Source organism: Myiozetetes cayanensis, unplaced genomic scaffold (genome assembly GCF_022539395.1).
Source record: "Myiozetetes cayanensis isolate MyiCay16 unplaced genomic scaffold, myiCay2020 scf2-11, whole genome shotgun sequence".
Classification (NCBI taxonomy): Eukaryota; Metazoa; Chordata; class Aves; order Passeriformes; family Tyrannidae; genus Myiozetetes; species Myiozetetes cayanensis.
Window position 1 is genome coordinate 45,864,488 of NW_026087411.1, and position 27,329 is coordinate 45,891,816.

The following is a 27,329-nucleotide window of genomic DNA, read 5'->3' on the forward strand; positions in this document are numbered from 1 at the left end:
CCTAATTATCAAATTAGTTACTCACAGAGAAATGCTCCTGTGACCTTTATGCTTATGATTTGGCAAGGAGGCAGCTGTAGAGACAGACCTTTTGCTAGACTATGAACTTGTGCCAATATTTGCAGAAAGACACAAAGTTTAGCACCTGAATCCAATTTTCAGCAGCTACCTGAGCAGGTTGATCCTGAGGCCTTAGCAGTTCCCAAATGCAGGCTGCAGTGAATCAGAACATCTGTACATGAGGCTAGATATTTACATGTCTAAATACATATTTACATGAATATAGTCTACAGTGCCAATTTTTAAGTGTTTTGACTTGAACTAACTTCCTAACAGATGGTTATTCTGAATCTATCTTCATTTATTTATGGCTGTTTATGTTTTTACAGATATAATAAATGATCCAAAGCTTATTCCTTGTCTAGTTATTTATATTTTAATAACAGTTAAAGTTACTATTGTACTGTACAATCTATGGAAATTACATAAAGATGATCTTTCTGTGTTGTACTCACAAGACATCCCTCCAAATATTCAAGGAAAAACTTCCATGACCACAAGACAAAGTGAGCAAGCATAAATGAGATGTTAGAATCATGTATACCATTGTAAGCTTAAGTAAGATATTACCATAAAACAGACAAGGCCAAAAAAATCTGAAAGAAAAAAAAGTAGAGGAGAAAATACAGGAAGATAAGGAAGATATTGAAGTACATGAATCAGAAGCTTCAGAAAATGAAATTCAACAAAATTCATGCAGAATTTCTCAATAAGATAATTCTCATGCTACATAAAATGCAGGTTTTGGTATCATAAACAGATGTAGGTCTGACTCAGGAAACTGTCATGCAAATGTGTAAGTGGTTACAAAATCGGGACTAAAGTGTGTTTATTTATATCAAAGCATTTCCTAACTAAAGAAGTAAGCATATATAAAGTATTAAGAAATGAAGGGCATAATATCGTTGTCAGCAAATTCATTCCTCACCATGTAAATCAATGTGTTTCAGAAGAGTAAATGAGAGAGGGAGTTAGCTTTCCTCTGCCCACTACAGTGATTAATTAGCTTATTTTCAATAAGAAAAGTACTAGCTGTGTTGTTATCTCATAGCTTTTTTTTCACAGGATCAACAGTACAAGGAAACAATAGCTATCCATTACCCCATAAAAGGAAAAGGCACACATGACCATGAAACACTGTGAGACTCTGGTAAGAAATGTCATGAGAAAGAAGACTTCTCAGCTAAGTTGTATTTGTTTATATGTAAATTGTAATATTCAGGGAAAGCAAAGTTTGGTGTAATAATTTTCTAATATTAACGTGACATGCATTTTTAATGCATGGCTTTAACTACAATCGTCTAAAGAAGATTCAGACTGTAACAACACTACATTTGTATCAAGAAATCAGATCTGGAAGGAAAGACAAGGAAATTTTCCCACTGAATGATAAAGATGGTTTATTTCCATAAGCCAAATAATTTTTCAGGAAACATAAACTCAAAAGATTATTGATGTAGAACAGTTTTTATCGCATCAGCTGCAGAACTCCACTGGGGAAAACAGAAAGGAGAAGCCCTTAGGCCACATTTTGTGTGACCTAATTCTTTCAAGGGTATGTTTCTGCAAATTTTTAGGAAGTGACAATGCAAATGAACAACAGTTCCCACTGTGATGTTTTCATGGGATCTCTGAATAACCTCACACAGCAGACTTTGCACCAATACAACCGTACATAGTTTTGTTGTAGAGCTTAATTACTTTTGGATGTAAATGAGCAGAAAAACAATTATCACACACCCAGCAGAAGAAACGGTTATGCTTCTATAAATTTCTGGTATTCTACTGCTGTGATGGTCAATTTAAAGTTTCAGTCTATGTGCTTCTGCCAGTTAATGATTAGTCTGCTACATTTTGGTGAAATTGCACTCCAGTCAAGGGAAATGAAGTAAAAAGATGAGGGGAAAAAGAAACTAATATTGTTAAAGTCTAATTAGAATAGCAGGGCCAGTGCTGGACTTAGCTGTGATGAGGTTGTCTTTCTATTAAATTCAATACACTGAATTCACAGGGAGAAAGATCAAATGCTACGATTTCATTTTCATGGGTGAAGTGTTAATAGGAGTGGGGATTAACTTCTTCCTCATGTAGTGATTTTTTTTTAATATTAATGTAAATCAGAATGCAATCATTCTTCTCTCTGCAAGTATATTTCTAAAATCTGACATTTTACTTTCAGAAGGATTACTGCCATGCAGCTTATTTTGAAGGAAATCACATTCCTTTAAAAAAAGAAAAAAATTCATTCTGTTGACTTTAGCATCATCAGCAATATCTACCAGAAATTCATTTTAACAGCTTCCTATGTCAGACAACCATTTCTTACTCCTATGGTTTTAATTCATTCTGGTTTGTTTCTAAATGAGTACTTACAGTAAGAGAATGTGCTTCCCTCTAGTAGCTTAAGTTTTTTATTTAACAACTAAAGATCACATTTGAGCTGTAGTTGATAAAAACATGCTAATTAAAAAGTGTTTTAAAAATATAATTGGATTTTGTATAAAAAGAACCCCAATAAGCAACCAAAAACCAAAAACAAAAAACCCCTAAATGAAAAAAAAGCCACTATGAAAAAAAAACAACCTCAAAACCAAAAAATCCAAACAAAAAAAAATCCTCCCCCAAAAACCCCAAACCCATATCCTAATATTAAACTCTGTATTTTTGCTCTAGACCATCTAGGTATCATAATATTTCACTCCTCCTCGAAAAGTGTTAATGGGCATTAACACCAGCTTTACTAGCCACATATTCTGAAATATTTAAGGGTTCATGACACATAAACTCATATTGGTACAATAAGTGTTGATAATAAAACCTGTCTGAATGCCAATAAACATATAGGGTGGAGAAATATTACATATTCATCCCTTCACCTACATTTAATACAGAAAGACCCAAAACATATATAATTTAGATAAGGCAGAATAGCATTTTAAATGTAAAAGGTCAGATGCTTGTACTACACATTTTTCATTTTAAATCATGCACAAAGTCTACCTGTAGACATTTGAAGCTGATGGGAAATGTGAGTGTTTATTCAGCTGGATCTTTCAGTATTTCATATATAATGCATATGTTCCCTGAAATAGTTGAAATTGACTACTACGAACAAATGGTGGGATGTTGTACACACATCTCAAATATTCTATAAAGCAGACTAAAAATGTGATATAGACATCAATTTCCTAATGCTTCATAATGTTTATTCAATAGCAACACACAACAATAGAATTTCATCCTTGATTTTTTATGAGAACCATAATCTTTCCATTCCTTAATTAGACCATGAATACAAGGAAAATCTAAGGAATGCATAGAATATCTATATTCTTTTTTCCCCTAATTTTGCTGTTCTGAGGACTTTCTCAAAAATTCTTTTGATAAACATCCTTAACATAAACACCTACATTGGCAGGAATATTTTCATTGGGGAATAACTGCGATAGTCCATAATCTCTGATGTCAGTATTTTCACTATGTTATTTATCTCTAAAATGTGTAATGTTCTCAGCTTTCATCTCTCCCAGTGTCTTACATGAATCAGCTCTTAAGATAGAGCAGCTACACAAATTCAGATTCCAACAAGACAGAAAATGACTTGAGGAGAATACAGTATTATTTTTAATTTTTCTAGAGCTATCATCTTCCAAGCTATCACTTTATACAGACAGATTCTCAAGTTAGCTGGACCATCAAAACAATCCATTTGGATAGCTTGGCATTCAGTCATAAAATGACTGAACAGTTAAAAATTTTGAAAAAGGCCTCTCCCCACCTGAGGATGACTATAAAGCTGTACCCTAGACTACTACATTATGATTAGGCCCTGGCTTTTTCACTGAAAATCATCTGAATGAGTTACTGAAATTTATATTCCTTCAACAGAAGTCCAACAAACACTGACTATTGTTATCCTTTACAATTGCCGGGCCAAAGATGTGGTCTCTATCCCAAATGTGAAAGTCCTGTAAGAAATGCTTTTCCCACGTGCTGCACAGTATATTTCTACATGAGGAGACTGTCATCCTCAGTTGTTCTCTTTTGTATTAATCATGAATCTATCAATCTGAAAAACAAAGCTCATGGGAGCAGAATATAGGCTAATTCAATAAAGAGAACAAAAGATTTCAGATTCCCTGTCAGAGAATATTAGCTTGACCACAATTCTCTCAGCTTTCAGAACAAAGCGCAAAACTCACTTCAAATTAGTATCCTCATAGTCACTATAAAAAGCAACTTAGAAGAAGAAAATAGGACATGGATCAAGGTGGAAGGGGTGAGGTTAAGAGTAAATGAGATTGCTAACCTATTGTGAGTCTAACTAGTTTCTGGAAAATACTCAAATCCTATGATAGGTAACTTTAAAAAAGGTGAGAAATACTTTACCCTGGAAAAGTATTTAATGCTGGGAAATGTTGGTTAAATAGAAAATAAGATATGAGAGTTGGTTGATTGGTTTATAGTTTTTATAATTTATAATTAAATAATCACATTAAGTAATAAATGCTTTGTGGTTGTTACCATAATCACAATTGATCGTTTAGTTGTGATGGTTTCTAAAAAGGAAAATGGTTTAAGTTAAGAAAATGTGCTATTTAAAATGCATGTGTATAGTACTTTGTAATAAGATATGGATTATAACTGTGTAATTGACATTCAATTAAAAAGCTTTAAATTAAGTAAAGATGGCTGTGTATTGAACTGTTGCATTTTAGTGCAGTTCTGATGGCAAATCAACAGATTGGTCTTGAACTGTACCATCAAGAGTATAGAACTGCATGTTGAAGAGCAGGGTCTGTAATCAGCATGCTTATCTCTCCCCTTGAGCCACCCACATTTTGTTTCCATCTTTTGAACCAAAGAGAATCTTTGAAACTCTCAGGTAAAAATTTTAGATTATTTCTCAGAAAGTTTAACTACAACTAGCATAAGATGATTTCTTTGGAGTGACAAGCACTTACATAAGCTGAAGATCTGGACAATTCTTTTATTTACAAAAGATGAGTTTTTCCCAAATATTAATTAATTTATAACTCTCTGAAACAACAACAGAAAAATCAGCATCTAGCAAAATATATTTGGTAATGTTTGGAATTATAATACAGACCCTAAAGAATAATTTATAAGGTGGTATTTAAAGTCCAATATTCACTCCAGCTTTATTGACCTAGCAGGAAAGAATTGTTATTTGAATCTTAAAATTGCTAGTACATAGAATTCAGTTTGATTTCATGAAGAAGAGTAGAAGTAATAGAGGGAAAAATGAGATTTTAAACCTCTAGGTCATGATGTCAATGAGTAGTGTCTGACAGAGCCCACCATTTGATACTATGAGCTTTCTGCGATGGAGATCATTCCTTGGAGTTATAATATTGCCACTAGACCTAATTCACCACACCCCATGTGAACAAGGAAATGGCAAGACCATCGTCTTTAGGGATGACTGTAAATAATAAAAAGGTGAATCCACTTTTGCTCACAAAGATGAAGTAAATGACTAAGAAAGAGGCATTTTCTAGTCCTACTATATAAAGTCGAATTCACTTCATGGAGATATATATATGTCTTCTATTGTAATTAATGAAGGTGCAAATAGATCTACAAACAATCTTACACAAGGCATCTACCATTTTAAGCAAAAATAACATTAGTATAATGCAAATAATACTAGACATTTAGTAAATTGACCTTAGTGCAATTTATAAATTTGGATCTAAATACAAAATGCAGCTATTTGAATCACTATTTGCACTCCAGCTCTACATTGTGACCATCCTTTTGCATATTTTTAATAGCATTTGTTATATTTTATTTATTAAGAAAAACAAATATTATGTTTTAGTTTTCAGAGAAATATTTTCTTACAAGTAACAAACAAGAAAAAAGCAGTCAAAATTATTCTCCTTTACACAAAGTGTTATCAGCTGCAGCATGTATTTTAAACGCTCCTGAAGAATTGGATGGTTGGGGTTTTTGTAACTTGATACCCTTCATTGCTTCAAGTTGAACAATTAAACTGGTTAAATACATTGTCTCTCTGTGAATGAGGAAATGAGAAGCACACTGTCAGCATGTTCGTTAGGTGTAATTCAATTTAGCACATATGCTAGGAATGAAATCACATTTCTTCTAAATTTCTTCTCTTCAATCATGGGTTGCATTAAGTGAAGTCTAACAGCCATACAATGGCTATTGTACCATTACATCTCAGTAACTTCTTGCACTTCTAATTTCATCGTTATAGCATATCCTCTAATATGTTGAAAATGCTTTTTCTGATGAATGTTGTCCTTTTAATATATTATTTCATGACTTCCATATTTCTGAGTCCCATGGTTGATTAGAATGTGGATTTGAACAAACAAAACACACATATTTTGTTGGCTGCAAACAACTGATCAAATACAGACAGAAGATGAAAATCAATACATAAACCCAGGTATGAAAGGCCCTGAGCATCAGTGAACACTGACTGCCTACCTCACTTCTACCTTGAGCTCTCATGGGCCTCATATAAACCCTGAATCCGCCAGGGCCTCTTTCTGATGAATATGCTGACTAACATTCACATGCTTCACTTATGAATAAGACCCCACAATAACCTTTCTTTTCTCCTATCTTTAAGGTGTATAGTGAGCATACTTTGATATTTATGTCAGTGGTCATTTACTTCGTGGGTCTCTAGCTCTGGTAGCAAGTTCCCATTTATGTCTTAACTAACATGTACACGAGTTTTTCAGTGAGCTACACTACCACAGAAATATAGTTTGAAATATGCTTTCAAATCAGAAACTACTAATTAGCATATAAGATAAGTGGGCATTGCTACAGTACACACTGTCAGTAATCTATAAAAATCTTTGGCTTTACTATTTAGAAAATGTTCAGTTGAGCTATGGATCTTGACACACATATTAACTTTTGCAGTTCTTAGTAATATTAATATTTACACATATAATGCCTCTAGGATTGTTAGAAATACATAAAAATAAACAAGGTTTAGGAAAAAAAAAAAAGAAGAATAAGGCACAGGATCTTCTCTAAAATCAGTCTGCACAAGAAAAAATAATCGTGAAGTATTTTAATCTTTCCATGCAAGCTCTGGAGGTTAATAAAACACATAAAATTGAATCACTAGCACAACTGCTCAACCAAACTTAAGTTTTCCAAAAAACATAAGATAAAGATCATCTAAACTTATTTCACAGCTATAGTCACCCACATGATGAAATCACTGGCCTGTGCAAGAAGTTAAATCAGCTTCTGGATGAAAGTAGAGTATATTTCAATAACATTATCATGTAACTTTTAGACTTGAACTGGTATGAAGACAAAGATAAGAGAAGAAACATAACTAGCATGGTGATTTGACACCCTAATCAGATTTTCAGCCCAACAGATGAGAGCTGGAAGTCAAAGCGTCCAATTGAAATGTGTTTTTTGGTGTTTTGTCCATTTGTTCACCGTGCAACTTCACCATGTAATTTTCTCCAATTAATTGTGACTGGTAGCTGTATTCAAATAGTCTAGAGCTATATTAGAAGCTGTGTAAAATGAGAAAACTCCAACACCCACGTAGAAAGGTAAAGGTGCATGATACTTCTACATTTATGTCCTTTCCACGGTAAACAGCGTTTTATCTTTCCAAGAACTGAAATCATACATGAAATAAGAAATGTAAGTAACAAGGACAAATAATCCTTCCTTCCCCACAAATAACAGTAAAATGAAAGAGTAGGAAGAGGATTGGAAGGAAATGCTGTGTGACAGGTCTTCTGGAAGTTTTCGGGAAGCATGAAGATTACGTACATTCAGGAGGATAAAAAAATTAGATTTCATTTAAACATAACTGATAAAAGTTTCAGTTAATTAAGATGATTATTTTGACGTCAGTAGATAAATCTCTTCTGCTGTTTGCAGTGGCCTTCTGTCACTACTAACTTCACTGTCAGTTTACTTCTTTCAGAGAACCAAGGACCCCATTGATGCAAATAAACTTAATGTGGGCAGATAGGAACTACCTTTGTGGTAGCTAATATTGTGGATTTCTAATGCGTTAGCTTCTGACAACACTAACTGAGTTTCCAGAATGAATCCTATCCACAGAAAGAATTTATATATATATATCTATATATCTATATATATATCCATAAGTAGTCTAGAAAAAAAAAATTACTGTTTGAACCTCCTCATAAAAAGGATGAAGAAATGTAGAATGAGGTAAACAAGATAACCAATAATTGCCAGGGACAATGAAAATTCCACATTTTCCCACTGGAGTATACTGGCAAGTAGTTTATCTTTTGATTCCTCATGTCTTCCTCTCTGTCACTTATATCCAGAAAAAATGGTAGGAATTACACAGACTTTAGTCAGTGCAGAACTATCAGCCTAGCAACAGAAAGGCTCCTCCTGACTTTTCCATCCATTCCTAAGTTGCTAATCTATCTGAAGATTATCTATCAATTTGAACTCCTTTCCACTTTGCAGAATTACAGGTCGATTTGTCATTCTAAAAAGACTCATTCATTCTCAGTATTGGGTAAATATCCAAAACAACACAAAACTTTGAACTTCTTGAAGTTCACAGGCTACCAGTGCAAGTGCTAGTCATTCCTGTTTACATATTTTGCAATCTTTAGTCTACAAAATGCAGCTAAGCATAAAGTTTGATAACAAATATTTTTATTTGTATTTATTTATATTTAAATCAATTAAATCTGAAACAATGCATCACTAAGATGCATAACTGTAATTTTCCAACATGAAGAAAACTGGAATGATAAGAGAGCGATTTTGTGCTAAATAACAGATAAAATAGTCATGCCCACTTAAATATTTGTATTCAAATCAAGGCCCAGGCATCAAAACACAAAGCTAATAAATAAAAATAGTTCATTTTTAGACTGTAGGCCCCAACTTCAGGAAATCAGCTAATATGCTTAAATCCATCCTAGTTCAGGAAATATACTTGATTATGTTCTCAACTATAAGACAATTTTTATGTTCATTATGCAGTGTTAACCTAAATTCATTACCATAAGAAACAGTTCCCCAAGTCACTGCTGGAAGATCCCCTATCCAAACCTTGGAAATACATTGTCAGATTGAAAACTAAGTGTACGGGATTTTAATACTCCTCTTCTCTCAGTTGTTAATTTTTGCACATATTTTCTGTTATATACAATAAGTATGTTCATTCACAGTGGTTTGAGATGGTGAATGGTATGAGATGCAGCGAAATGGTGTGAATAATACCAAAGTAAACAAAGATGCTGTAGCTTATTTAGATTCATTTTGTAAACAGCTCAGCCATGGGTTCATCAGGCAGTGACTGCACTGGCCAGGGTTATCACATATGTGGTAATGTGCCACATTCTTCTCATGCCACCCTGTCGAATTCCTTACTGCACTAGGCTGTAATCTCACTGGCTCACAGCAAACATGGCTTAACAGAGAGTGCAACAGTACAGTTACAGGATCCTTTCTATTCAAGCATCCTCTGGGAGATACTGTTTAGGCTAATTGATTAGTCAAGAATTTTTGGGATAAACTATGACCCTGGTAAACAGAAAAGGAAGAGTTAAGTGCTATACAGGCCATGTTTTTCCCTTTTGCATATGAGGTCTCCAACCTTTTTGTATTATCTGGAAGATCCATGTTAACTTAATAAAAACCTTGAAATACACTGTAATCCCAAATTCTGGATTAATTCCTGACTTAAACATGGAAAAAGTAAACCTGAACAGTCTCTCCCATTCTTGACTGAAAACAGATGGGACAAATTTAGTCAGATCCCACCTAGTGCTCATGTTCAGAGATACAGAGTGAAACTAGAATGTGGTTTCTGCATTGGAAGAATTTCACTAGAAATTGTTTCTTGAATTGAGAAACAATACTGAAGATATAAAACCAACACTAAATAAGAAAACAGACACTTTGATGCTTCCATTTGGCTAGGAAGTATTTTTCTTCTTGTAAAATAATATTTTAAGCATATGTATATATTTAATATTATGGAGAGGGCCAAGACTGACTCCATAACACTTCACAAAATAAGTGATTCCATTCTATTGAGTTAAATGGAACATCATCTAGGAATAAATATTTATCCAATTAGACATGTTAATTTCATACAAGGCAATGCTCTAACCTAAGGCAAACAAAATGAAATCACAGAAATTAATTTAAACACAAGTGAACATGAATTTGGAAAGTGGTACATTTTTAATAATGAAGTTTACATACACAGCGATGTGAGAATAAATTGTCATCAACAATTATACTCTGATATTCTTCTGACAAGTAAAAATAAGTTATAATTTAAAATTTACAACAAAGTTTTGACAAAAAACTTGCATTAAAACAAGAAGGATCAGTGTATAGGAATAGATAGGAAGAATTTAGCTCTGTTCTTTCACAGCTTGTGTATTTTCACTCACTCTTTTTAAAAGCTCAAAAATCTCTAGTCTCTTCTGGAATTCCCGGCATAGATATTCTATTTAGAGTTAGACTGTATATCTACATTTTTAAATATTCATGCCATCTTCAGCACATCACTAAGATTCATTACTTTCCTGACACTGAGCCAAGGAAACAGGTTGGTTTCTATTTAGAGAAGACTCATTGTAAAGAAAGGAAATGCAAGGGAAACTGAAGACACTAAATAAACATTGCACTTACAATTTTGGTCTACATGCTACAGTCTGAAGTTCTCTGTAAGAATTATTGCAAGGGGATGCTTGTTCTATAGCAGTTCAGAAAGTCTCCACTATCCCTTTATCTTATTATTTTATGTCTTCTTCAAAAATCTTAGATTTCTAAAAAATTAAAAGGTTATTGAAGTAATTTCCTTTTTTCCTTTTAAATCATACCATATGGAGAATGACATGTTTGTCAGGACCATATAAGGTTTTTGGATCTTTACCTGATACAGTGGGATAAAGCCAATTTAGCATCAATAGAACAATGTCAGTTTGCATAAGAAGATTTGGCCCTCAGTAAGAATTAAATCTCTCAAATTTTCAAAATGTGCAGAGTGACCCGATATCTCAGTTTTGGATTTATTTTTCAGTTGTGGCAATAGTATGTACACAAGCTACTTCATTTTTGACAAAACTGTATCATGCTGTAGTGTTATAGAAACATATGCAATAGATTATCGAAAGACACTGTATTACAGCATAAAGGCCTTCTGTACAGAATGTAGGTAAAATGTCAGTAAAAATAAAATTTTATATCAGTGTACAGGAATTATATTAATGATCCACCTTACCTCATGTGCAAATAACAGTAAAATTTTAGGAAATTGAAATACGAAATGAAAAAAAGAGTACTCCTAGAATTTAGGACATCTAAGGTCAAATCTAGCCCTAGAACAAACAGATGTAATTTCAGACATTTTCATGTTTACTGGCTCAAATTAGCCCTTCTGTTTTCCAGTTGCTGATAACTTTTTGCCTCATTATAAACATTCCTGACTTGTCCTCCAGGGAAATGTGTGTATATTGCGGGGAAAGGAAATCAATGCCAACAAACACAAGTTTCTTCTACCACATACAAGTATTTTCTACACTATTAGGTTTCTGAAATCTAGAATCTCCTTAAAATTGCCAAAGCTGAATTTTGAACAGAATTAAATTAATTCTTAGCATTTCTCATTAGAATTTGATTTGCACAGTATTGAAGTCACTAGAAGGAAAACACAAAGCTAACACTGGCCTAAGGTTAGTCTCTAAGTCTGCTCAACATTTATAGTACTGGAAGAGGTCAGATTCCTCCTGAGGTGAATCAAAATGCCTAAAATAAGGTCTTGTTTGAAACTGACTTTTGTTTTGGTTTTGTTTTTGGTTTTTATTTCCGCTGTGTGTGTGTGTAGTCAAAATGCTAAAAAATCCAATATTTTTAATATTTATTTATTTTACATTTTGGGGCCTTAGATTTGGAGGAACGTGTGCTGGATTTTTGTCCTATGTCCTGGAAACACTTCTTCCTGTCATTTACACATCTCAGAGGTTTGTAGGCTAATTCAGCTCACAAGCCCAGCAGAAACAACAACCATTCTTTTTTTTGTTGCTAGATTCATTTTCAGATGACATACTTAACTGAATCAGCTCTCTTAGGGGTGAGCTGAATGAAGCAGCAAGACCCTTTGGCCAGGAGGGAAGGTGAGAAAGCGACTGCCTTTTTCAGCAGTGGGAAAAAACGACAGTCACTCTGTGACTATGGTCAGACAATCTATTTCAGCTGCTGGAATAGACCATGTGAGATTGTTTAAGAAGTTACCACATAAAGTTACAAACTCTGGAGACTCATCATTGCTCCATATACCCTCTCAGATTCTCTATATTTCCTTTGACCGCCCATATATAAATTTGGTAAGATAAGCAAGAAGATAAATGTAATGAACAAAACCTTTTTTGAGAGAAGCTATTAATAAGAAACATGTTTATTTTTGTACAAATAAGGCAAATTATAGCTATGTTCTGAAAGGTAATACATAAAAAAGTTCAGATAGCACATTACAAAATCTGTGAGACACAGTCTTCAACACAATGAGTTTTTTGTCTATTTGTTTGGGGTTTTTTAAATCAAAATACTATTTTATAGTATGTATTGAATCACTGGTAGCCCCAGGTTCAAACTGTTCCTTCTCTCCCTCCCTCCGAATCATCTAGATACAGGCACCAGGACAGATCTCAGACTATGAAAATTAATAAATATAGGCCCTGGTGCAGCAGAGTTCTAATTCTGTTCACAGCAGTCCATAACATTGGTGGATCTTAAAATTTATTAGTACCAAAAATAAGAAGTATTTTTACAGTCATAATTGCTGCTGTGTCACCTTCTCCTGAGGATGTTTATCTGGTCACAGGTATAGGAGTGACTATAGTCTTTCTTGCACCTCCCCAAAAATCTGCCTTAAAAAAAAAATCAGTAACTATTTTAGTAATGAAATGAATGCCTGAAAGCAAGGCATTACATTCCCGAATACACATGCTTTTCATGCTACCTTTTTTCAAGATACTATAAGAGCAATGGTATGTTACTTGTGAATTGGAAGGATGGGGTATAAAACAAGCAAAAAATATGCACTTCAGATTGCTGTGAGTAGAAACTGCAGTAAAGAAATAATTTATGGAAGAATAAACAGGTTTGCCTGTGAATCATTCTTGTCAAACTCATTCTATTCTGAGCATTTTCGTCACAGCCTCTTGTTTTCCTTGTGGGGTCCATTTCCCCCAGTCCTTCCCTGCAAGTTTCTATTCAGGAAATCTGTGGTTTGCTTAAGACAGGATTAACACCTAAATTTGATCTATAGTAAAAAAAAAAGAGATGTATTTTACTCTTATGGCTAACTGCATATAGAAAAAAACCCCTAGTAATTCCAAAAATAATTTATGTTGTAAATATGTTAGTTAATACTGTAAATATCTTAATACAAATTGCTAAAACATGACCATTTGTCATATATGTGGACAGAAGACACAAAATGTCATATTTTATATGTTGATGAAAAATAAAATGGATAGAAGTAAGACACTGGGTACAGAAGTATTTATTAAATGGAAAGACATTAAGCAGTGAGATTGTCAATTAATTAATAACTAATGAGCTGTTATAATCTTCTTCCGTATAAAGCCAACAGTATGCTCCCCTGGTCCCTTTTTAATAATTGAATAAGTGTTGGTTTAAAAGTTAATGCATTTTAGATTTGGCAATGTCAATAAGTGGGTATTCTCCTGCCTTGTTCTACTGCTGTCTAATTCACCACAACTGTGTTGTGCTTCATCAGCTTCCATTTTATTTCAAAAGAATGTCAAATTTATCATGAGCACACATTAAATGACGTGACTTTAGCTTCCTGCAATGGGCAAAGTAATGATTAAAAAATGTGTCTGCAACCTTATGGCCAGTTGGAAGGATGCCACCAATGTTTGAAAAATAATGGTGTTGCGTGACAGTTGTTATGATGGCAGGGGGTGATGTGTCAGTCATTTATTCCCTGTGGTAGAAATTTCTTATGGGAAAGCAAAGAAAGCATCCTATAACTGGCATTTGTAAGTCTAACTAGTCTTATACTAACCAACTGGCTTTGCTTTCCTCTTGAGAGAGAGAAAAAAAAAATCAGTGCTTATTTGGCCAAAGGGAATCTTATTAACTTTAAGGAAGAAGCATCTTGAATCCTGTATCCCTTATGTAAATTCAGAAGGAGTAAATTTACCTTAAAGGAGAGAGTGCATAAAATACCAGAAAGAAGTTATTCTAGCATTACTTCCCTTTCCGTTTTGATTTGCATTTGATCAAAACAAACAAACAAACAAACAAACAAAACAAAATGATGCTTGGAGTTTATTAATATAGCTACTTTATCTGCAACCTTTGAAGATGATGCCCCTCAAACTTTTATCATATTTCCCAGAAAGCAAAGGATAATTACTAATAATATGTGCATGTTGTACTGTCCACAGATAATAATGATATTAAAAATACTAGTGTAAAAGTTCTTTTTTTTTGCAATTTCCACACAAGAAATCTACAATATCTCATGAGCTTCACATTGGAACTAAACACATGAAAGAACAGAAAATTGGTTGAGCAAGGATTTACTCAAAATATCCATAACAATAAGTCCATACAGTATACTCACTGAACAAATAACCATTTCAGCATACATGTTATCATTAGACAGGAGTTCATATTTCTCTGAAGTACAGTCAAAAGGAGAATGAATCTTCATCAAAAATATCATTCATTCATAAGTTAAATGTGTGAATGTTGAACTAAAATAAAAAAAATGACAATATTTGACAGAACAGTAGAGTGATATAAAACATGAATTATTTGAACAGTAAAAAATAACCCATCGTATTATCTTATGAACATACAAGTTCATCTACAGATGAAGATTAATGAAACTGATTAGGGATGCTTAATCAAAAAACTTCACAAACAGTCCCTCACAATAGTTTCCCAGAAAGGTTTTGAAGTCTTCTTCTGAAGAATCAGGCATACACTGAACCAAAAATTATATTCCATATCTTATTTAAGAGTGTTACAAAAATGAATTAATATTAGATATTCATTGGTTTTGAAATGGATTTAGATTTTGTAAGAAATTGAGCTTTTTGTGGGTTAATGGAGCAGGAAAAGCAGCAATCACAGTAGTAGGTCCTTGTTCTCATAAGCTATTATGTAGTTTGGAAAATAAATAACATCCAGTGTTTCTAAACACAGAAGAAAATAGATTTACTACATTGACTAAATATTCTATTACATAATAAAAGCAACCACAAAGAAGAAAATAATTAAGAGTGAGCACCTCTAAAGGTTGGTAAAGAAGAGAGTGGTTTACACTGCAGAAAATAAAATTTTAAAAGGAACAAAGCAAAACCAATCTCACTGAGCCCAAGCTTCTTAACATGGTGTGATTTTTGTCTTACTAACTAGCACAATCGCAACATATAAACCCTGTTATAATCTGCCATTTTGACAACAATCCTTTCAGTTCTAGTCTCCTTGACAGAAATGTTTCCATCTCTAACTCAAAACACAGTTGGTTGTTACCTTCCTAGCCTAGAGCTCTGATGTAAATAATCAAACCCCTTTTGGACACCTTTCTGGCTTACCATTTTCCACTGTATCAAACTCAGAGTTCTGGCTCCATAACTACTACTCCGTCTTATACTCACTCCCTTCACAGCTTATCAACCCGCTCTCATTTCCATGTACTCACCCTATCGATTAGCTCTGAACATGTTCTATTGATTGCTCCTTACAATCAGCTTTTGTACCAAAGGGAATGTATGAATGTTTTTTTACTAGGAAGAACAAACTGAGAAGTGACAGAGAAGGAGCGCTCAAAATTCTCTGCAGTACGAGCTGGAAAAAACATCATATCAACCCCAGTACCAGTTCTAGCTGTTCAGCTTCCCTACAGCAGCTGCTAAACTAACTAACTGTAGAAAGTACTGATGTGAGTCACCCTCTTCAAAAATCTGTCAAAATCTTGGCCAAATATTTTTTACTGAACAGATAATTCAATTTTAGTGCAGTAAGGTGTTTTGGCAAGGAGCAGCAGCTAAAATGCTTTAAAATGAAAGAGATTTGTAGGTAAATCCATCTTCATCCCTCCTGGCTTTGTTCATATGAGCTCATATGAGTCAGAAGACTCCCAAGGGATGTTGCCATTATATCCATCTGAGAGACAGGAAAGAGAATGCCCTCACTTATACTAAAGCTGAGGTAGAGCTCACGAGAACCTACAGCTGCAGTCACAGAGGAGATCACAGGTTTCTTCAGAAGGTTCTGCGATCATTGAAAATTAAATTAATGTAATTTATATTATTCCCCTCTGTCCTGCCATCATCTATATCCCTCTATATACAGACTGGAAAAATGCTGGAGAAACTGAGTATGGAGCAGCATAGAAGACCTCAAACCCAGAGAGAACTGAACACGAATCTTTCTATAAGAGAGGGATGTGCTTATTCCATTATGTGCAGTCTCTACCCAAAAAGCTGTGTAAATGGCTCTGTAACTACATACAGGTTCTGGGTGAGTCCTACAATGCACAAACAATTGTTCAAATATGTAAAAGGCATGGGTTTAAATAAAAAAAACCCCAGCCCTTCAGCTCCATATTTTCTCTGGGACAGAGGGAAAGACTAAGAAAGGGAACGTGGAACTGACAAGAAAGCAATTTCTTTCCTAATACAGGTAAATATTAATCTCCTTAGTAAATGGACACCAAGAGATATATCCAGAGAAGTTATTTTTATTGTTTTATAAATCTACCAGTTTTGAGAATTGGGCTGACTGTTATTTCAGAATAGTTAATCAAAGCTCAAGGGCTGATTTCTGACAAAGCTATCATGTCCACTTTTGAAAAACTGCTTTCATTTTAGCTGTTCATCTTTGATCAACTGATTGTGTCAAAAAAGGGGTTCAGCTTGGGTTCAGCTGAAGAGTAGAGCAGAGGAAATCCTGTGTATGTTTGTTACACAGCTACCAGAAGCTATAGTAGGCTATTCTAAGCTCTTTTAACTGTCAACCAATTCTACTTACACAGCTTTAAATCTTAGTACTTATGGTTGATGACCTCTACAATCAAGGAAATTGGAAGACAACAGGTGTCAAGTATGCAAGGATGTATACCATATGTGAGTAAGTGAAAATAGTTATATAAAAACGGGCTTTATTGTTTCTTTGTTTGAAAACTGCAAATGACACCTATTGATAATAAAAATGTTTTAAGATTCTCAAAGTGCTTAAAGAATACTTATTATAAATTATTATAAATGTTAATAACTGTCATAGATGAACAGAATATTTACCCAGCGAATCCAAAGATTCTTCTATTTTGAATGCTCATAGACCTGGTTTTGCTTATTTTCAGAACTGCACTGACAGGAAATAATTTGTCACTACTATTATTTTTCAGACAAGAAACTGAACCACAAGATGGTTTGGAAGAGCAAAGTTAGAACTCGTTTAGGATCCTGAACTGACCCTAACTACAAACATTTTGATATCTCTTATATTAAAGATACTGACAGACATTTGAGGAGGGAAAAGAATTTGAATCAGGACAACTGTTAGATCAGGTGTGAAATGCTGTTTATCATGTTTAAAACCAGAATGCAGAGATGTTAAAAAATGTATTGCAAGGGAATCTTGGATGCTGACACAAAATCATTGTTTTTTAAAAAAAATATTTTCTCAGCACACAGTGGTTAAATTCCTCCCAGCAAAGGAACCATACATTCAAGAAGATTGAAAATATGCAAACCAAGTAATTCCATTGCTCTAATAGTTCATGTTAAGGGTGGCTTTTCCTCCCATTAGATTGTCTTTTTCCCTTTCCTATGGTATACCAGTGCAGGCTGTCAATTAGGTCATAAATAACCTCATCCCAGAATTTCTGCTATTCAGTTAAGATAATTACTTGATTGCAGGAAGCCCAAACCTCAAGTGGTCCTTCCCCTCTACAATCCTGGCAAAGGCTTCAGGAGTTCCTGGCTATGTTAAATAAAAATTTAACACACTCCTCACCAGAGATCAAGTGGAGTTCTAAACATTGCAATAGGTTTAATATTGCAGCAGATTATTAGTGTAGGGTTTTTTTGCTTTTATTTCAGTTCATAGTAGCCCAATACTACTGTTAAATCCTGAATTCAGAGTGGAAGTCTCCAATAAACTAGCTATTTTAAGACCCAAAATAGTAATTATTAAAATACTGTATTTAATACAAATGACTGGGAGGCAGTTTTAATGATCAAACGTCATTTCAAAACTGATATACAAAATGCAATAAAAGCCTTAATGCAAATAATTTTTTTTTCCCCACTCCTTACAAGTTGCTCATTAATACTACTGAGCAGATGTATCTCTGTTTATGCTGAGGATGAAATAAGTTATTTTCACATTTAAAAGCATGTAAAAATGGACTTTGTCTTCCTTAAAAAGTAGGTGAGCAAAGAATCTTTCAATAGGTATATATTTTTAGTCAGAAAGAAGAATAACCTGCTTACCTTGCTGGCTTTGAAAAGCTTTTTTACCAAAGGCATTATAAATGGGAGTGCTTAAACACAGTGTCTAAATATCATGATACCTGTTCCTGTGATATCATGTGCATAGTAAAAATACAGATTTACACCAAATTTGTACTGATTCTGCTACTGATTTTATCACTTCTCACTGTCTTTTACACATCACACCTAACTTCTGAGCATCAGGTGAAGTGCACTTTTTTTGCTCACTGTTCTTCTTTTAACTACCAATATTTCTCATTTCTTCACCTTAAGAATCAGCTCAAATGTTTGAGATTGATATAGGCAATTTTAGACACTTGCCAAACTACACAATAATTTGCTCAACCTGTTACGAAAAAAAATTAAATTGAGATGATTTCTATTCTAGTGTGCATACTATTAATACGAAAAAGCCTACTGGTTGATGACCAAACTATTGAGTATATAAGACTCATTTCAATTGCAACTCATCATGGAGTTCCCTTTAAATGTTTGTTTGGGCCTGAACTCATTTGAAACAATTTGTTGTAATATTTGGACAAATCATCTTTTTTGAGGAGTGAATGAAAAAAAACCAGCAGCCTGAAAAAACTGACATATTGGCACTAGAGTATGAGTTTTTAAAATGTCACAGTTTATATGTCTATTTTTAGATATACTTAATTAAATAAGTCTTTTGAGACAGAAGACCATTTCATCAGCAATACTAATTTTCTGGGCTTATAATTTTTTAACTGTAGAAAAATTCAGTATTATCTTACCTGTTTAAAAGTAGTGATAAAATGCAGCCATAACTGACTCAAACTGATTAAAAATTTCTTTAGCAAGAAGAGCTCATTAGAACCTAAAGGTCATGAATAAATGCTACAGTGATTGTACCCTACTAGTTCCTTCACAGCACTTTTCCTAATACATTGGAAAAACTTCCACTGAGGTTCTCATGGAGTTGCTAAGCACAGTTTCAATCTGTAAACATTCTGCACACAGTAATTTGCATTAGTTCCACATAATGTACAGCAGCATTAATTGAGTGGATAGCATCTGTACATCTGTTAGCTATTAGTCTTTAATTCATTAGATCTTTATAATTTACCTGAGCAGCCCATCAAGATCAGTGAAAGGAGACCTTGGCTCATGTCATCTGTAGAACAGAACAGCCTGGAATATTTAATTCTCTTGTGTATGTCCAGTTACTTTATATGAACAATGTTCCCACAAATTTTGGTAAAGGACTTTGAAATTGCTCTTTTGTGTGAACTATGCATTCAAAAATTATCTAGCTCTAATCTGTGCAACTGCTGTGAAACTATGGCAAATACCATGAGAGCTGTTTTAAATTATGATGCGCCTGGGATCTTTTTGATATGGTTAACTGAACTGCATTCCTCCAATTCCTTCAAGTTGCCTTCAAGTTTTGGTCCAATTCAGAGCTGACAAAAATTGTTATTAGAACAATACATTTACACAATCCAGTTGATTGCTGTGCTTATTTTTCTTTGATGAATATAAGTCATAGACTTAAGTTTTAATGATCCTGTTGCTCCTGGTTAAGCATCATCCTTTATTACATTTCCATCTTAGAGGTAATGAAATTTAGACAGACTACAAAGACTTTTCCCTGATTTGAAAAGATGCTGAAAAATGTTATTTCACAAACAGTGCAACAAACAGTGCAAAAACCTACACCATATATTGCATGTATTGATTTCAAATCACCTCTCCATCCTCCAGATTTGATGGTGAAGTCCTTTGGCAAATTATCTCAAATAATGTCTGTCTTGAAAGTGGGGGCGTCACAGACACTTTTAAATATTTATGTCAGTATTACTTTGGGATGAATTCTACTTACCCTCATAGAAAGACTGTGACTCTTGTTGTAATCCCACTGACCTGAAAAGCTTTTCTAAAACGTGCAAAGTTGTCTTAGATGGGGGAAGTTTAAGGACTGTTACTAAATACCTTATTAAAACAGGTAATGATTGTGAGATGAGGCTTTGAACAAAGAAAATGTATTTGATCAATGAACCAGAAGATGAATGAGTAGTCATTCCTACTGATTTAGCAGAGCTAAATCTATGTGTTCACTGATATACTGAATAAGGAGCCATACATATTTGTTACATCTCTTGACTAAGACATGGAAAGAGATACAAGTGGCACAATAACTCAGTTTCAGCATATTACACTAATATGTTGAAACTACAGAGAAATGGCTTATAAACTATAAATTAACAACAAGACCTAAAAAAATAATAATTCAAATTACCTAAATTCTCAGCTTCACATAATGGTAGAAAAAGGAATAATTTTCACACAGGCCACAGATAGCTACACAACAAGCCCGATTCTTCCCAGGAAAATGATGCTATCAATGACTTATCTACACGGGTAGGCTTTACTCAGCCATGTAGTGCCAGACAGCTGATGGCACATAGTAGCTGCATGCAAATGAATAGTGCATTTTAATTCATGATGAGTAATTTCCTGCAGGCATAGAGGAACTTTCTCAGGACTATATGTTTACTATAAATTGGGGTATAGCTCAATTCCTGTTGTATCACTGGTCCCTCTGGTAGGGATTGTGCAGTCTAAGATGGAAATTTTACAAAAATTAGCTGGATGTCATTGCAATTCCACAATACAATTAAATTAAAAAAAAAAAAAAAAAAAAAAAAAGAACAAAACCACACACATACAAACCCCCAAAAACAAACAAACAAAACGACCAAAAGAAAACAAACAAACAAACAAACAAATGGACAAAACCCAAACCAAACACCCATAATCAATTATCTCTCGAATCAAGTTTTCATGTTTCTAAGGTACAGGAACAAAATAGAATTCTATTCTATACTGCTGGCAATTATGGATGTCCAGTTAGGTGGACATTACAGTACCCTTGAAGCTGCCCATCTGCAAGCCAGTGTCCTTCTCTGCAACTTTTGGCACAATTTTTACATCAACACATAGTCCTGTCTTTGAAGATGTCTCAGCAGAGAGAAAAGAAAGTGCTAGGAACGAGGTAAACAAGGAAAAAGAGGGCATGGAAGGCTGACTATTACAAGATAGTGATAGAGGAGATAGGTTGCCTTTCTGAGAAGGAAAAACCACAGCCAGGACTGGAAAATAATGAAAAGAACTTTAAAAGCTCATATGCCAGCTCATGCTTCAGTGATTTTCTCCATAACAATGCATTCTGAACATTTTAAAGGCTGAAAGGATAGCTGGCAGTAAAGATGAGACACAGTCCACTTCAGAGAGAACTTGGCTGATTTTATACACTGGCTACTGTACAGTTGCAAAGCTGAGTTATTGTTAGCCCTGGCGTCTGCACTAGCTTTCAAAGGAAAGTGCAGGTTGATGTTTATGCCCTGTGGCAAAATCTGGCTTACTCCGTCATAGTTTAGAGGTCTGATCTTTGTTCTTGGACTTCCTGTGATTCATTTTCGTACTTTAATTTTAATGTGGTATTGCAACTCTGATTCCAGTTATAGTCGGGCTTAGCTATGTCTTTATCATAACTAGAAAATGTCTCTGTTGTGATTTCTTGTCTGTAGGGTTTCTGGACTCCTGACTCTCCTGAGGACAAATAAATTAAGGACTTCAAAAGATGCATCTAAAGAGATATCAAAGCATAGTATAGAACTAAAACAAAGTCTGAGCTCCACTGACTGCAGGCACAAGCAAGTGCAAATATGCCAAGCCTTGCTGCCAGCTCTAAAATAGGTGAGTGACATTCAATCAGCTTTTCCCAAAGTAAATACAGACCACCCAGATAAAGCTAATAAACACACCAGATCGCAGTAACAAACCTCTTGCTAAGGACAAGAAGCAGTATGGCACAAAAACCCCAAGATGTGACAAATTTACATTGATTAGTTTTGACATGAGCCTAGAATGCTTAGAGAAGTGTAGGTGGGTCTATAGTCTCATTAGCATAAATAATGCTACTTATTAGTCTTTATGTGTTTTACTGGAGTTTCACTTCTGGTTCAGCACCTCCATTGTGTAAAGTCCTACAGATACAAGTAAAAAAAATCATTCCATGTCAACGAGCAAATAGATATGTGGTGGACAGAAAGTAAAAGCCTAAATGTTCCCCACGGATACACACATCATTTAAATGTAAAAGTACTGGCAGGAGAGACAATGCTGATTCCTGTCATAGTGTTACTTCAAATTGACTTTGCATTAAGGTTTGTATAGATCACAGCCAGTCTTTTCAAACCCTCATCATTACACAATTTACTTCAGCTTTGATTCTGAATTTAATTCTGTATCATGTTTTACTGATACAGTCTGGTCACAACAAAACTTGTAAAACTAAGATGATTTTGAATTTTTAGAGTATCCTCAAAACCTTTCCCAGAATCTACTGCATCATTTGGGTTTTGTTCCATTTGCTATTATTTTTAATTGTTTTGCATTATTGAGAGTCAGCTGCAGTAACAAAACCCTTTGATGCTCATAGGTGCTAAGCTCCTACTGATGTCAGCAGGAGATATATGGGATCAGCACTCCTCAGGTTTCACCCTACAGTCTTCATTGGGTTGACAAATATAGCTAAAGCCTGTGGGAGGAGGAACCTTTGCAAACCTCTGCAGTTTCAAATATTACAGCAATGACAGCCTTTAGTACTTAACGGAGCTCAATTCTCTGAAGAAGATCAAAATTCAAATTATGGCTCTGTTATAGGCTCCATGGAGTTCAAATAAATTCTTTGGTAGTATAAAAACAAACTGCTAATACCAGCCTACAATATTAAGAGAAATTATCTTTATACCAGCAATCATCAGAGAATTTTTCTCAAAATCAAACATGAAAGGTGTGTAAACACTACCTTCTATATTTCTCTAAAATATTTAGGATATTTTTTTAATCTTGCAGATCTTTTGGAACCAAAATGAAGTTTAATTAAACAAAAACCCCATTTGCTTTTAAAGAATAAATAAATAAATAAATAAATAAAGCTTGGTTTTTAATTTATTTATTAAAATAATAGGATAATTTTGAGGAACAAATGCAGTAACTTTCACAATAACATAAAGTATTCTCTCTTGCTTGGTATGATATTGAAATGTCTTGGTTTTTTTTCATGCACAAAGTTGTAATTTTATAATTTATTTTATATTTTCATTTTCTCATTCTTCGTGGGAAAAAAAAAAAAACTTATAAGGACTAGTAAAACTACCACCTCAACCCAGGCATTGTAGGTATTACTTTCTGAAGCCAATTTTTGATGAAGATGCCTGTGACCAAATGTTTGGAAATGATGTTGTGTTTCAGAATGCTATATAAAGATGCTTAAGGATCTTGAGTTTTGACTAGACATCGTATTATGAAGCACTGCTAAAAATATATTCTGCTCCTTTCACAGGCCTAGGCTTCAAATGTGCTCCATTCTTGATGATTTTGTGGTTACACGGCAGTCCTCAGACAAACATTTAAACTTTCCTTTAAAGCATATGTAGCACTATATCCCCTGATTACCGATTTATCTCCTAATAATGGGTTCTATAAAGATCATATTGGCTTGTTGAAGGTGAAATCTTCTCCTTTTAGCATCTAAGTAGAAAACTTCTTTATAGAAATATTATAATACAAGTAAGGATAGAGAAGGGGCTGTTCACTTGTTCAGATCTTGGTGGCGTAACTTGTCCTCTGCTAAGTTTTTCAAAGTTTATCTCCTCTAGTTTTGGAAGTCCTAGGTGACTGTTTCTTTAGTCAAACTAAAATACCAGAACAGCAGGGTGTATTTCCTTAATTTCAGCTTCATGTGTCCTTTTTTAAATTTCATCCCTTCACTCATCATTATAGACCCATGGTATCAATCTTTCCTTGATGTGTATGAAATTCAAATGTTTGCAAGCTAAAGTCTGTCCTTTTCAAAAGTATTCATATAAACTTTCTTCATTTATAAGTTCCTACAGCTTTTAAGAATTTTTATTGTTTTCCGTAGGTAGCCTGTAGTCAAAAAGCTTGTGTTTTATTCTGGTGATCTGAAGTCAAGAAATTTTCCAAAAAAGAGTGACACCAGATGCATCCATGAGGGACTATGGCTTTCTTAGCTCTTTAAAGGATTAGTCTACACAAGTAGAATCTGCAATTTTTGTCCTCCACAGTACAATGAAAATTATTTATTGTCCACCATCACCCCAGTTTGTTTTGTCATTGCTGGGTTTTAGACTATTCCCCACTGTCACTAATTGCAGAAAGGCAGCTGGATAGAAATGAAAACATGTAAAACCGCAACAACTTTCCTTCTGTTGTCAAATCTGAAGGGCACTACTAGAGCTGAAAAAATTAATAATACCACTCTGGGACTCTGTGTGAATAGAGTACCAGAAGATGCATTACTTCAGTGCATTTCCATAGCTGTTTCTATCGGCCAGTGTCTGAATAAGCCCTAACTAAATTATTGCTGCCTTTCCCAAGATGTGTGCAGGCACATAACAGCAGATATGCCAACTGTTCTCTCTCTGAAATGTCACCTTTTTACTACTGCCATGGTACAGTGACTGCTGGCAGTGCAGCAAAACAAAATTTGCACTCTGTGCTGGTTGGGGTAACTTGGCCTGATACGCACTGCAAACTGTAATTGAAAATGAGTATCTCACTTCCTGAATTTCACATTACCTACCACCCAGCATTGAATAAGTGATGTTTCTCTTCAATCTTATGCGGCTGTTTGCAAGAGACTATTTTTATGACTGAAGATCACCAACGTAAAAAAAGATTATTGGCTCGGATCTATTGTACTTGTGTCAGAATTAGTCATCAACAAACCATGCAGGCAGAAATGGAGTTACAGAATCATGTATCCAGAGAACTAGCTCTGCATCTGATCATCTATGTGTTTTACAGGGCTATGTAGAATTTGATATTTAGCTACGAACAGAAGTCAAACTGGACAATCTACTTGTGCTTTTTGCTCTAAAGAATCACTCTGAGGCATGGCCTTGCTTCCAGTATAACAAAAAAATGTTAATTTAGTGTGAGGTATCTTTAAAAAGAGTAACATAAAATAATCAGTAGTACACACTGAAAGGGTGTAGCTTGATCAACACAAGAGACAATGCCAAGAAACTATGAGAAGCACAGATCAAAGATAAGACGGCAAATTATAATAGATAAAGGAAACTACAAAAATATTTTGAAAATAGCTCATAGGTGTTGAACTTAGGAAAACTGCAGTTTCTGAATGGTTTCTTTAATTCTGAATAATAGAATGAAACCATTTAGAACCCAGCAATTAGAGTTGGTTAACCACAACTTTCATTTACTAGCATTGTAATGACTTCATTAACAGAACAGTGACAAAGGCAGCTTATTTTCTGGTTTTGACATTATATTGGACTTTAAACTTCAGTTTTGGTCATTCAGAAACAAGCTATATATTTTACTGAATTCACTGAATAGATTCTGGTGAAACATTTTGGTACAACATAACTACACAGCGAAAGGGATACCCCCTTTCTTCAAACATGCTCAGGAAATAGGGACCATTCCCCAGGATACTGAATACCATTTTCAGTTCTCGATAAAGTATCCCTGAACTGTCTGTGAATTCATACTGATCACCTTTCATGAGACCTACTTCTGAGTAGGAAAAGCTCCAAATCTAGTATTTAATTTAATTTGCCTGAATTTGATACTAACATATCAATGGAGAGACTGCAGAATAGAATGAGAGAAAAACACTTTTCAGTGTAATCTTTATGCTCAGATTGTCTTACTTTTCCATGTAATGTGTTGGCTTAGAATAATGGAGAGAACCGAGCCCATGTTTCTCTGCTATAATGTTGGAAAACAGATTGGTAATACTATTCATTCCTTGTGCCTTCTGCCTGGCAAGGATTTACAGGAGGGAAGGGGAGGGGAAGGGAAGGGAGGGGAGGGGAGGTTATCACAATCCTGAGAGCATGGTTTTATGCAAGTGAACAGGCCCTAAGTCTTCAAGTTAAGCTTGTATACAAATGTTTGGAAAACACTCTTTAAAAACTCATTTAAAAACTTAATTTGCCATTATGCTTATGTATGTTTATATATGAGAATAGTTCTAGGATTGCTTATCTTTAAAAAAAACCTTCATTCTAAATTATAGAATTCAATTTTTTTCTCTGTGGAAGCAAAGACATTTGTAATCTAGTATAGAAAGTGCCTGAAAATGGACCTCTTGTAAATACAGCTATCCAAGTCAAAGAGTTTCAATTTCTTCCTGTACTGAGCTAAAGAATTGGAGACTTCATGATAAAGAATCTGTATAGAAATATAATCCAATACTACATGAAAAAAACAACAAAAAATACACACAAGGAACAAATCCTGATATTTCTCATCAGCACATGAAACCGAAACCAAGAGAACTGTTAATTATAATCCCCACAACAGCTTTGATCTGACTCCCTGCATGACCACTTGAGCCAGCACTGAGAATGTGGCTGGAATGAATAGCTGGTGTCTGGGACAGAGGGCAGGTGGTAGTAAAGGACTTCTCTTTTTGGAAACACCCCATATTTATGCTCGATGTTAACTATTGGGTAACCACAAACCTAAGTATAAAATGGACACAACTAGCTCATAAAACCCCTCTGGAGCTGACCTGATCACTCCTATGTACAGCACAGATTCATTGGCTGTGTTCACTAAAAACACATGACCCTACAGGATTACTTGGAAGAAGAAACAGAAGAAGTTTGATGCTATGAGCAGTGATATTAAAACTGTGACAAT

At 34.4% G+C, this 27,329-nt stretch overlaps 1 protein-coding gene across 5 annotated transcripts in view; it reads right to left on the bottom strand.

Moving 5' to 3' along the window:
• PACRG (parkin coregulated) overlaps positions 1 to 27,329 on the bottom strand; it is a 258,467-nt gene that overhangs the window by 49,427 nt on the left and 181,711 nt on the right. The gene's annotated exons all lie outside the window — the stretch shown is intronic.